Raw genomic sequence first — 11,933 nt, 5'->3', positions numbered from 1 at the left:
CATATATAATAAAGATTGAGAAGACCGTCGACTGAGTAGCTCTGTCCTAAATCCAAAATCAAACAATAAAACAGGAAATAAGGTGGAATCACTCACTAGCCTACATAACCTTAACTATATATGACCCTAGTGTATACACTAAGCCATCATAGCTCACCTGTAAGGATCCTTAGTTTTATATGAATGATGTGTTCTATTCGGATGAGGAAGCGATTTATGTTTATGTTTTAATTGTCAAAAATCTTAATGAAAAATTCGATGCTTAATTATTGTTATTTAGAGACTTACCAAAAATCCCAAAAGTGTTCCTCGTTGATTCTTCATGTCATGTTGTTAAACTCCTCCCGCTCCTCTATCATTCCTCTCTGTTGGGCAATCTCTCTTAAAGTGCCTCGTTTCACTGCATAAAAAGCATACTGGACTTACTCTAGCATTGGGGGTTGGAGTGATGTGTTGGGCCGGAGTCCTACAAAAGCAGGAGGTGTGTCCCTTCTTGTTGCACCTATTGCAATACAACTCACGGCAGGCTCCATAATGATGGTAGTTGCACTTGCTGCAGTGTGGGAGGTTTCCAAAATATGGTTTTGTCGGTGTTGACAGACACTCGTTGGTTTCCTTGGTTGATACTACGGTTTGATTTCTTAGGTTTGGGGTGTCCTTGTAGACAGACACTCGTTGGTTTCCTTGGTTGATACTACAGTTTGAATTGTCGATACCATTTCCATTTTCACTAGCATTATTTGCATTGATATGTGCCATGACGGTTGTCACGACAGCTGTGACTGCAGCTTGAAAAGTAGCGGAGTCGATCTGCAGTAATGGCGTTTCGCCGGTTGGCTAGTTACTTCCTTTTGGATGCATGGTTCTATTGCACGGTGAGAAGCGAGCTCGTAAGTAACTATGGTCATTTCTATTGTTATTCTATTTATTTACATACACATATCAATTTCTCGTTTTGTTGTACGGTTCTCAATGTTTCAATCAACATCCCTATGATGTATTTATGGTAATGAGTAGAAATAGGTATTGCATAAATGTTAAGTTTAACAAAATAGAGTATAGATATTGAAATCTTAAGTTAATCGGGTTTCATGGGTATTGGAAGGGAGTATCTCTCTTGATTTTATTGATACTAGTTGTGACGAAAGTGTTGGATTTAGTGTCTAAGCCCATAACTATAATTGGTATGTACTTGACCTGAGAGTAGCATGGTCCATTTGGGTTGCATGGCACCGGAACAATTTGTAAGGATGGACTTATGAGGAGAGGATATTTATGATTTATTAATATATTATAAGTGCTAATATATTAATATGAAATCATATTATTTAATTGGTGTTGATCAAGAATTAGTTTCGAATTCATTTTGTGATCAAAAGAGAGTAATTAAATAAATGGGGATTAATTATGTAAATCATTCATTCTTATATAGTGGGCTTATGATCCATATTCCTTATGTTGGGCTAAACCCATGTGGTGACCAATGGATGCTCCATGGAGGTTAAAACCCATGGAGCATGAGGAATGTGGAAAGTCATGGCTATTAAGGCTTACATGGTGTAACCCTAATTCCACCACACTATATAAGAAGCCCCTAGGCAACCAAAATCGGTACCCTAGTGTTCTTAGAGAGCTATAGCCGATTTTGAGTGCAAGTAATCTTCTCTCAAGTTCTTCTAATTGTTGGTGGTGTTGTGTGCAGCATTTGAGGCATCACACTTGGGGTGCTAGGCTCTTAAAGGCTCAAGGAATCAAGCTACAAGAAAAGGTATGTCATTCTACTATATTTTTGTATTACATATACTTCATAGTATGCTAGTTAGGATGAAACCTTGAATTTTTTTTTTGCATGTATAATAGAGAAAACATAGATCCAAGGTTTCTAGGGTTGCATGCACACCTTAGGAGTGTTAGAATACTCAAAACCCTTCAGTGGTATAAGAGCCTAGGCTTGCTTTCCATTATACTTGATGCTACTTGTTTTTCCAAAGTTGAAAATCTGCCATTTTCGCATCTGACTGCTCACCACGACGTGGCAGCTTTTACCACGATGTAGTGATGCACTTGTGAGCAAAATTTCGAGTTTTGGCTTGCAATTGGATTAGGATCATTACCCTAAACTGTTTTTTGGACCTAGAAACCTGTTTTTCAAAAGGGTATTGTTCATGCTTGTCCAATTAAATGATAATTGTCAAAGTTTCATGTTTTGTAATAGTTTATATGATTAATTACATGAAATTTGTTTGATTTGAATTATCTTGGTCATATGAGTTTAGTTGAATCTTCCATGAATTATTTGATTATGGTATTAGTCACATAATGTTTTAAATATTTTTTAATGGACTCCATAACATGTCCTCAAGTTATGGATGTTATGGAACATGAAAAGTTTTTTCTATTTAAGATGTCATTAACCTCATATGTTATGAACTTGAAGAGTTTTGAGAAGTTTCAAAATTTGCCCTCAAGTTTTGGAATTTGTAAAGTCTCAGTAAATAAAACTTTAATTCCAAACCTTAGAATTTTAAAAGTTAATATTCAACTCTTATACTATTATAGTATTATAAGTTAATATATATATATATATATATATATATATATATATATATATATATATATATATATATATAAAAGATTAAGTCACTCTTACCGTTAGTAGGACTCATTCACGAAGCCAGTCTATACGGGGGGTATAAGGTTATTGCCTATAAAATAGCAGTTTAATGGGCGTCCACTCTTAGCCACCGCTTCCTTGACTGGTGGAGGGTCATTAACCGAACAGGTAGGATAGGACTATAATTCTCATTAAGTATAATGATAACAAATTAACTAAATGTTTTTATTAAATTACCAATCGTAGTTACTTTAGGAAAATGTGAAACTGATGCTAATCCATGAAAATTGCACTTTGCACCTTACTAAGTCGTTGATGGAGCGTGTGTGGTTAACCGACATTGTAGCATCCCGAAATTCAGGTTCAACCATTTAACCCTTCTTCTTTTCCAAATTGTCATGTTAGGTCCCTTGGTGTAAATGCTAAGCTTGTGAGTACGTTGGGCGTACTAAGGAGTATGTTGCGCGTACTCGCGCGCTTATTTTGTACGCGGATTCATCCGGGTACGCTGGGCGTACCTAAGGTTACGCCGGGCGTAACCGGCCCAGATGCAAAACCCTAATATGAAATGAGGGCTATAAAAGGAATGAGATGGTCTTGTCTCTCAGCCATCATCTTACAGAAAGAAACGCTAAGAGAGTACTCCCTTCGTCCTTAGCTTATGTATGAGTGTTGTAAGCTTCAAAGTGCCATTTCAAGGTGGTGAAAGAGAAGAGGAGGCCATTGGAGAAGCTAGAAGTTGGTGGACAAGTGTAGATCTGAGGACTACAAATGGTGGAGCTTCTTCCTGAGGTAAAAAGTTCAAATCTTGGCTTGTTGTTTGTGTTTTGTGCTTCTTGGACCAAATTCTAGGGCTTTTGGTCCCAAGATGGAGACTTTACGAGCAAATAGTCTCCATTGGCCTAGATCTATCATATTTCAGGACTATATGAGTTGTATGTTCATAAAACTGCAATCTTGTACGTGAATGTTGAGCCATGCATGAGATCTAGACTTTTGGAGGAGAAAGGAAAGGTGTTAGATGGTGTGGGGAACCTTTATAGCCATGCAAAGGCTTAAAGGTTTTGACGTTATGGATTAAGAGGTATTAGAATGGCCAGATCTGGAATGTGGGGGTATGTCTTAACTGTTTAAGACACTAAAATGAGGAAAGTAAGAAACTAGGATTTACGTTGGGCATAATCCCAGTACGCGCCGCGTAGAGGGTTGCATTACCCATTTCTGGAGTGCAAGGGTACGCCCTACGTACTGCTTGCTGTTGACTTTTGTTGACTTTTAGGGTTTTGGTCAACATGTGGACTTTTGAATCAGGTAGGGGTAAAATGGTCTTTTACCCTTCTGTGGGATTGTAGAAAGGGGTGTAGTATAGCCTTGAGAGTCGTTAATGATTTGGAATGATTAATTGTTGTGATTAGGCGAGGCTAGGTCGTTGTTTCGAGATTCAGAGATATCGAGCATGTGAGATTGTAGACATCATACAGGGTGAGTCTTGTCACTATACTGTACCTGGAAGGGTACCTATGTGTGACCGGAAAGTCTGGTATGCTATGAGATATATGGATTGTATGCTATGAGTTGCCTGTTTCGTATGCGCTATGTATGTGGTATGTATGTTATGCTTGATATGGGCCGTAAGGCATTATGATATGGGCCGGAAGGCATTATGATGTGGACCGGAAAATCGGGGAGTTATGGACCGGAAGGTCCACACAGGTAGGACCGGAAGGTTTACCGGGTTGGGACGGAAGTCCCCTGAGACACATGGACTGGAAGGTCGTGTGGAGTATGGCCTGGAAAGGCCTATGTGTGTAAGTGGTATTTTGGGGAACTCACTAAGCTTCTTGCTTAAAGTGTTTATGTGTAATGTGTTTTAGGTACTAGTGAGGACCGTGGGAACGCGCCGGCATGACTCGTACACACACACAGGCGGATTTGGATATGTTTGATCTTGGGATTGATATGTTTTGTATTATGACCATGTTACATTGGATTTTATGGTTTGTCTCGAATGAAATTATGTTTTCAAGAAATGAAAAATTGTTTTGAAAATTTACGTTGTTACAAGTTGGTATTAGAGCCTTGGTTTGAGGGATTCGGATGCACCTTCGGGCGTAGCTGAACTCAAACTGAGGATTTGAGAAAAATTTTAAACGGTAAAAACTAATTTTTTCTAAAAAGTAAGAGATTTTGAGACAACCAGAGCGGAGCAGTGTGTACGGTCAGCCAGCGCCCGAACGGTGAACTCCCAAAATGGCCTTATGTAATGTGTTATGAGATATGATACGTTATATTATGCATGCTAGAGCTGGCTAGGTCTTCATATTAGGACTAGAGTGGCTTGATTTTGTGATGCCTTAGCCTAGGAAGGAATGTGCTGCTATGTGATGCTTGAGAGCGAGTAGGTAGCAGTGAGGGGCTGATAAGAGGTCTACCAAAGGGTAGCCGATGCCAGTGAGATATAGAGTACTTGTGATCTGGGATCCAAGGAGGAGGACTTAGAGTGAATACTGAAGTGGTGTAGGCGGTAGTATAAGGGCCCGTAGTACCGAAGACACCGGAGCAGTGCACACTCTAAGTAAGAATCCTTGGGTACTAAGGAACAAGTAGGGTTAGAGACATCACGGTTGGGACACGCCACAGACCTAAGGCAAGCGGTATGAGTGACGAGGAGCTTCATCAGATGATCCAAGATGAGGTGGCTGCGGCGATCAGGGCCGAGATTCCGGAGATGTTTGGGTCTATCAAGACCACACTGATTGAGACTTTCGATGAGCGGTACGCCACAGTGACTGAGGTTGCAGCTGCTGCAGCAACAGCAGCTGTGGCTGCTGCCAGGCCTCAGGGAGGTGACTCGTTGTTGTTCCGGGAGTTCAGCAACATGAAGCCACCTGAGTTTGATGGGACGCAGGATCCGATCGCTGCGATGAGATGGATTGCTGATATTGAGGGATGCTTCTATACATGTTCATGTCTAGAGCATCTAAGGGTACGGTTCGCTTTGAACCAGCTTCGCTTGGGAGCGAAGGATTGGTGGAAGTTCGTGACAGCGAGTTTCACTCTTGCAGAGATTTCAGCGGTGACCTGGGAGAGGTTCACCACCATGTTCAGAGACGAGTATGTTCCCCCGGTGAAGAAGGAACGGTTGGTTCAGGAGTTCTTGACCCTCAAGCAGGGTAATGATTCGGTTACTGTGGTCACCCGGAAGTTTCATGAGAGGGCGATGTTCTGCCATGAGCAGGTGTCTACTAAGCAGGAACGGATGAGCCGGTATTTGGGCATTCTGAGGAGGGACATTCAAGAGTTCGTGTAAAACTCGATGTACCGGACATTTGTTGAGCTCCTGGAAAATGCCTGGAAGAGGGAGATTGAGTTGGAGACTCAGGCTAGGGAGGAGGCCGAGTCTCAGAGGATGGATCGGCGGCCAGCTCAGTCTCAGCCGGCAGCTAAGCGGACCAAGTCCGCTGATTCGAGGACTGGAGGCCAGAAGGGACGCACTTGCGGGAAGTGCGACAAGGGTCATGAGGGGGCCTGTCGATCGGGTGCTTGCTACAAATGTGGCAAGGAGGGGCATATCACCAAGGATTGCCCCAAGGGATTTATGGTTTGCTTTCATTGCAACCAAACTGGCCATCGGAAGGCCGGGTGTCCACAGTTGCATCAGGGGTCAGCACAGGGATCTGCACCTACTGCTAGGGTTACCGAGCTTCGATCAGTGAAGGTCGAGGCTCCGAAGGCTCGTGGGAGAGCTTTCCAGTTGACTGCGGAGGAGGTCAGCGCAGCGCCCGATGTTATGGCCGGTACTTTTCTTGTGAGTTATGTACCTGCTTTGGTGTAATTTGACTCGGGTGCGAGTCGGTCATTTGTTTCCGTGGCATTTAGTCAGCACATTAGTATCCGTCGAGAGGCGTTGAGTCGACCTCTTCGAGTTTCCATAGCTGACGAGCGAGTAGTGTATGCTACGGATGTGATTCAAGGATGTATCCTTGAGATCTTTGGTGTGGAGTTCCCGATAGATCTGTTCCTGATTGTGATGAGGAACGTGTGTGTTATAGTGGGCATGGATTGGTTGAGCCGATTTGGAGCTGTTATAGACCGCGAGCGCCAGTTGGTGACGATACGAGACCCCAGTGGGGGAGTACTTATGGTTTATGGCGAGGGAACCCAATGTGGGTTAGCGTTTTGCTCGGCTACCAAGGCGAGACAGAGTTTGCAGCAGGGCTGCAGTGGATTCGTAGCCTATGTGATGGACATGCGAATGGCCGCTGGGAGGCCAGGTTCGATTGATGAGGTTCCGATAGCGTGCGAGTTCCCGGATGTTTTTCCCGAGGAATTTCCGGGTGTGCCTCCCGATATGTAAGTGGAGTTCCGTATCGATTTGGTTCCAGGAGCAGCACCTATCGCCAAGGCGCTTTATCGCCTCGTGCCGCCAGAGATGCAGGAGTTATCCTCGCAGCTTAATGAGCTACTAGGGAAGGGGTTTATTCGACCGAGTAGCTTGCCTTGGGGAGCACCGATCCTTTTTGTCAAGAAAAAGGATGGTTCACACCGGATGTGCATTGATTACCGGGAGTTGAACAAGTTGATGGTCAAGAACCGTTATCCGTTGCCGAGGATCGATGATCAGTTCAATCAGTTGCAGGGGGCGTCTTGGTTCTCCAAGATAGACTTGAGGTCGGGTTATCATCAAATGAGGGTTCAGGATGAAGATATCCAGAAGACAGCGTTCAGAGCTCGTTATGGGCATTACGAGTTCGTGGTGATGCCTTTTGGGCTCACCAATGCACTAGCTGCGTTCATGGATCTCATGAATAGGGTGTGCAGACTGATGTTGGATCGGTCGGTGATCGTATTCATTGATGATATTTTGGTGTATTCGAGGTCTAGAGAACAACATGAGGAGCATTTGAGGGAGATCCTTGGAGTTCTGAGATTGGAGAGGCTTTATGCCAAATTCTCTAAGTGTGAGTTCTGGTTACGACAGGTCCAGTTCTTGGGACATCTCGTCAACCAGAATGGGATATTGGTCGATCCGGCCAAGATTGAGGCGGTCATGAGGTGGGAGGTGCCGAGATCGCACACTGAGATCAGGAGCTTTCTAAGATTGGCCGGCTATTATGGGAGATTTATTAAGGATTTCTCCAAGATCGCCGTGCCACTTACCAAGATGACCCGGAAGGGTGTCGCTTTTTCCTGGGGTCCGGAGCAGTAGACCTCATTTGAGACACTTCGCCAGAAGTTGTGCGAAGCCCTGGTGCTCGCACTCCCAGAAGGGATGGAGGATTTTGTGGTGTACTGTGATGCATCGATATCCGGGTTGCGAGCAGTGCTTATGCAGAGGGGGCATGTGATAGCATATGCATCGAGGCAGCTGAAGCCTCATGAGTCGAGGTATCCCACCCACGACCTGGAGCTGGGGGCTGTGGTGTTCGCCCTCATCTGGCGTCACTATCTATATGGGGTTCGATGTACCATATACACGGACCACAAGAGTCTGAAGTACTTGATGGATCAGCGCAACCCGAATATGCGCCAGAGGAGATGGTTGGATGTGGTAAAGGATTATGATTGTGAGATACTGTACCACCCGGGCAAGGCTAATGTTGTAGCCAATGCTTTGAGCCGTAGGGTAGAGAGCGCCCCAATACGAGACGTTTGTATGAGGTTGACAGTGATGACTCCGATGTTGGACACCATTCGAGGGGCCCAGGCGGAGGCCGTGAGACCGGAGAACCGCAAAAGGGAGCGGGTGATCGGGCAAGTATCAGAGTTCGTTACCGATAGTCTTGGACTTATGACTTTTCAGGACCGGATTTGGGTACCGTTTGTGGGCGGAACGCGTACCATCTTGATGGAGGAGGCCCATAGGTCGAGGTTCTCGATCCATCCCGGGGCCACTAAGATGTTTTTGGACCTAAAAAGGGAATATTGGTGGCCCTGTATGAAGAGAGATGTCGCATGGTTCATGGAGAGGTGCTTGACTTGTCGCTAGGTTAAGGCCGAGCACCAGTGTCCATATGGTAAGTCGCATCCATTAGAGATTCCCAAGTGGAAGTGGGAGCAGGTTACCATGGATTTCGTCACCAAATTGCCAAGGACTGCATGAGGTGTCGATGCGATTTGGGTGATTGTGGACAAGTTGACGAAGAGCGTTCACTTTCTTGCGATCAGTGAGAGCTCTTCTGTTGAGAGGCTGGCAGAGTTGTATGTGAGGGAGGTGGTATCGTGGCATGGAGTTCCGATCTCGATTGTTTCAGACCGAGATGTACGATTTACTTCCAGATTTTGGAAGAAGTTTCACGAGGAGTTGGGTACGAGGCTGCATTTCAGTACCGCATACCACCAACAGACGGACAGACAGAGTGAGCGGGCGATTCAGACGCTCAAAGGACATGCTTCGGGCATGCGTATTGGATTTCAGAGGGAGTTGGGACACGTATTTGCCCTTGGCTGAGTTTTCCTATAACAATAGCCATCACTCGAGCATTGGTATGCCACCCTTTGAGCTGTTATATGGGAGGAGGTGTCGGACCCCCATTTGCTGGGGTGAAGTAGGGCAACGTGTGATGGGTAGTACGGAGATAGTACTTCAGACGACAGAGCAGATACATCAGGTCAGACAGAGGTTGTTGACCGCTCAGAGTCGCCAGAAAAGTTATGCAGATAGGCGACGATCCAAGCTCGAGTTTCAGATTGGGGATCTTGTACTCCTGAAGGTGTCTCCTTGGAAAGGAGTGATTCGATTCAAGAGGAGGGGCAAGCTGGGGCCCTGGTATATTGGGCCGTTTAGAGTGATTGCGAGGGTAGGCAGAGTAGCATATCGACTAGAGCTACCTGCGGAGTTGAACCAGATTCATGATACCTTCCACGTGTCTCGGTTGAGGAAGTGTATAGCCGACGAGTCGGCGGTAGTGCCACTGGAGGATATTCAGGTGGATGCGGGCCTGAATTATGCCGAGAGACCAATTGTGATTCCGGATCGGAAGATCAAGGTTCTGAGGAACAAGGAGGTACCGTTGGTGCAGGTTCAGTGGCAGCATCGGAAGGGGTCCGAGCTGACGTGGGAGTCAGAGTCAGAGATGCGGGAGTAGCATCCGGAGTTGTTTTCGGTATAAGACTTCGAGGGCGAAGTCTGGTTCTAGTGGGGGATAATTGTAACATCCCGAAATTCAGGTTCAACCATTTAACCCTTCTTCTTTTCCAAGTTGTCATGTTAGGTCCCTTGGTGTAAATGCTAAGCTTATGAGTACGCTGGGTGTGCTAAGGAGTACGCTGCACGTACTCACACGCTTATTTTGTACGCGGATTCATCCGGGTATGCTGGGCGTACCTAAGGTTACGCCGGGTGTAACCGGCCCAGATGCAAAACCCTAATATGACTTTAGGGCTATAAAAGGAATGAGATGGTCTTGTCTCTCAGCCACCATCTTACAGAAAGAAACCCTAAGAGAGTATTCACTTTGTCCTTAGCTTGTGTGTGAGTGTTCTAAGCTTCTAAGTGCCATTTCAAGGTGGTGAAAGAGAAGAGGAGGCCATTGTAGAAGATAGAAGTTGGTAGACAAGTGTAGATCTGAGGACTACAAAGGGTGGAGCTTCTTCCTGAGGTAAAAAGTTCAGATCTTGCCTTGTTGTTTGTGTTGTGTGCTTCTTGGACCAAATTCTAGGGTTTTTGGTCCCAAGATGGAGACTTTACGAGCAAATAGTCTCCATTGGCCTAGATCTATCATATTTCAGGACTATATGAGGTGTATGTTTATAAAACTGTAATCTTGGACATGAATGTTGAGCCATGCATGAGATCTAGACTTTTGGAGGAGAAAGGAAAGGTGTTAGAAGGTGCGGGGAACCTTTATAGCCATGCAAAGGCTTAAAGGTTTCGTCTTTATGGATTAAGAGGTATTAGAATGGCCAGATCTGGAATGTGGGAGTATGTCTTAACTGTTTAAGACACTAAAATGAGGAAAGTAAGAAACTGGGATTTACGCTGGGCGTAATCCCAATACGCACCGCGTAGAGGGTCGCGTTCCTCGTTTCTAGAGTGCAAGGGTACGCCCCGCGTACTGCTTGCTGTTGACTTTTGTTGACTTTTAGGGTTTTGGTAAAGATATGGACTTTTGAGTCAGGGAGGGGTAAAATGGTCTTTTACCCTTCTGTGGGATTGTAGAAAGGGGTGTAGTATAGCCTTGAGAGCCGTTAATGATTTGGAATGATTATTTGTTGTGATTAGGTGAGGCTAGGTCGTTGTTTCGAGATTTAGAGATATCGAGCACGTGAGATTGTAGACATCATACGAGGTGAGTCTTCTCACTATACTGTACCTGGAAGGGTACCTATGTGTGACCAGAAGGTCTGGTATGCTATTAGATATATGCATTGTATGCTATGAGTTGCCTGTTTCGTATGCGCTATGTATGTGATATGTATGCTATGCTTGATATGGGCCGGAAGGCATTATGATATAGGCCGGAAGGCATTATGATGTGGACCGGAAGGTCGACACGGGTAGGACCGGAAGGTTTACCGGGTTGGGACGGAAGTCCCCTGAGACACATGGACTGGAAGGTCGTGTGGAGTATGGCCTGGAAAGGCGTATGTGTGTAAGTGGTATTTTGGGGAACTCACTAAGCTCCTTGCTTACAGTGTTTATGTGTAATGTGTTTCAGCTACTAGTGAGGACCGTGGGAAGGCGCCGGCATGACTTGTACACACACACACAGGCGGATTTGGATATGTTTGATCTTGGGATTGATATGTTTTGTATTATGACCATGTTACATTGGATTTTATGGTTTGTCTCGAATGAAATTATGTTTTAAAGAAATGATTTTTTTTTGAAAATTTACGTTCTTACATGGATATTTACTTTGACTAGTAAGGGTGACAAAGGGTGGCTTGATGTTTATCATAAGATCAATAGAGCGTGTGCGGTTAACCGACACATTGACTGGGTGATAAAGTCGAGAGTACCAAGCACATTTTTCATGGTTATTCACACCTTGTTTGTGATCCTCGGTATCCCAGTCACAAGCCTGAAGGGCATAATCGAGATTTAAACATGCCATTGAATTGTTCAATGAATCTCAAAGGATCTAGGAGTTTCAATCCAATTAAAACTTAATAACAATTTTGTTTTTCATGGTGGAAATTGGTAAATCTTCATTTACCTACCTTCAAATATTTGGAAAGTTGGATTACTACATCCCTCTTCCAATTTGTAAAATATTGTGTTGGGTCCTAGCCTTAATATTTCATATTGGGTATTATATTAACGACTCTTTATCTAATCTAAACTTGTCTTTCTTTCTTTACAGATGTCTTCCGA

The sequence above is a fragment of the Lactuca serriola genome, chromosome 7 (genome assembly GCF_051521515.1).
Source record: "Lactuca serriola cultivar US96UC23 chromosome 7, Lser_US96UC23_V15, whole genome shotgun sequence".
NCBI lineage: Eukaryota > Viridiplantae > Streptophyta > Magnoliopsida > Asterales > Asteraceae > Lactuca > Lactuca serriola.
Note: the sequence above shows the minus strand (reverse complement) of the source record.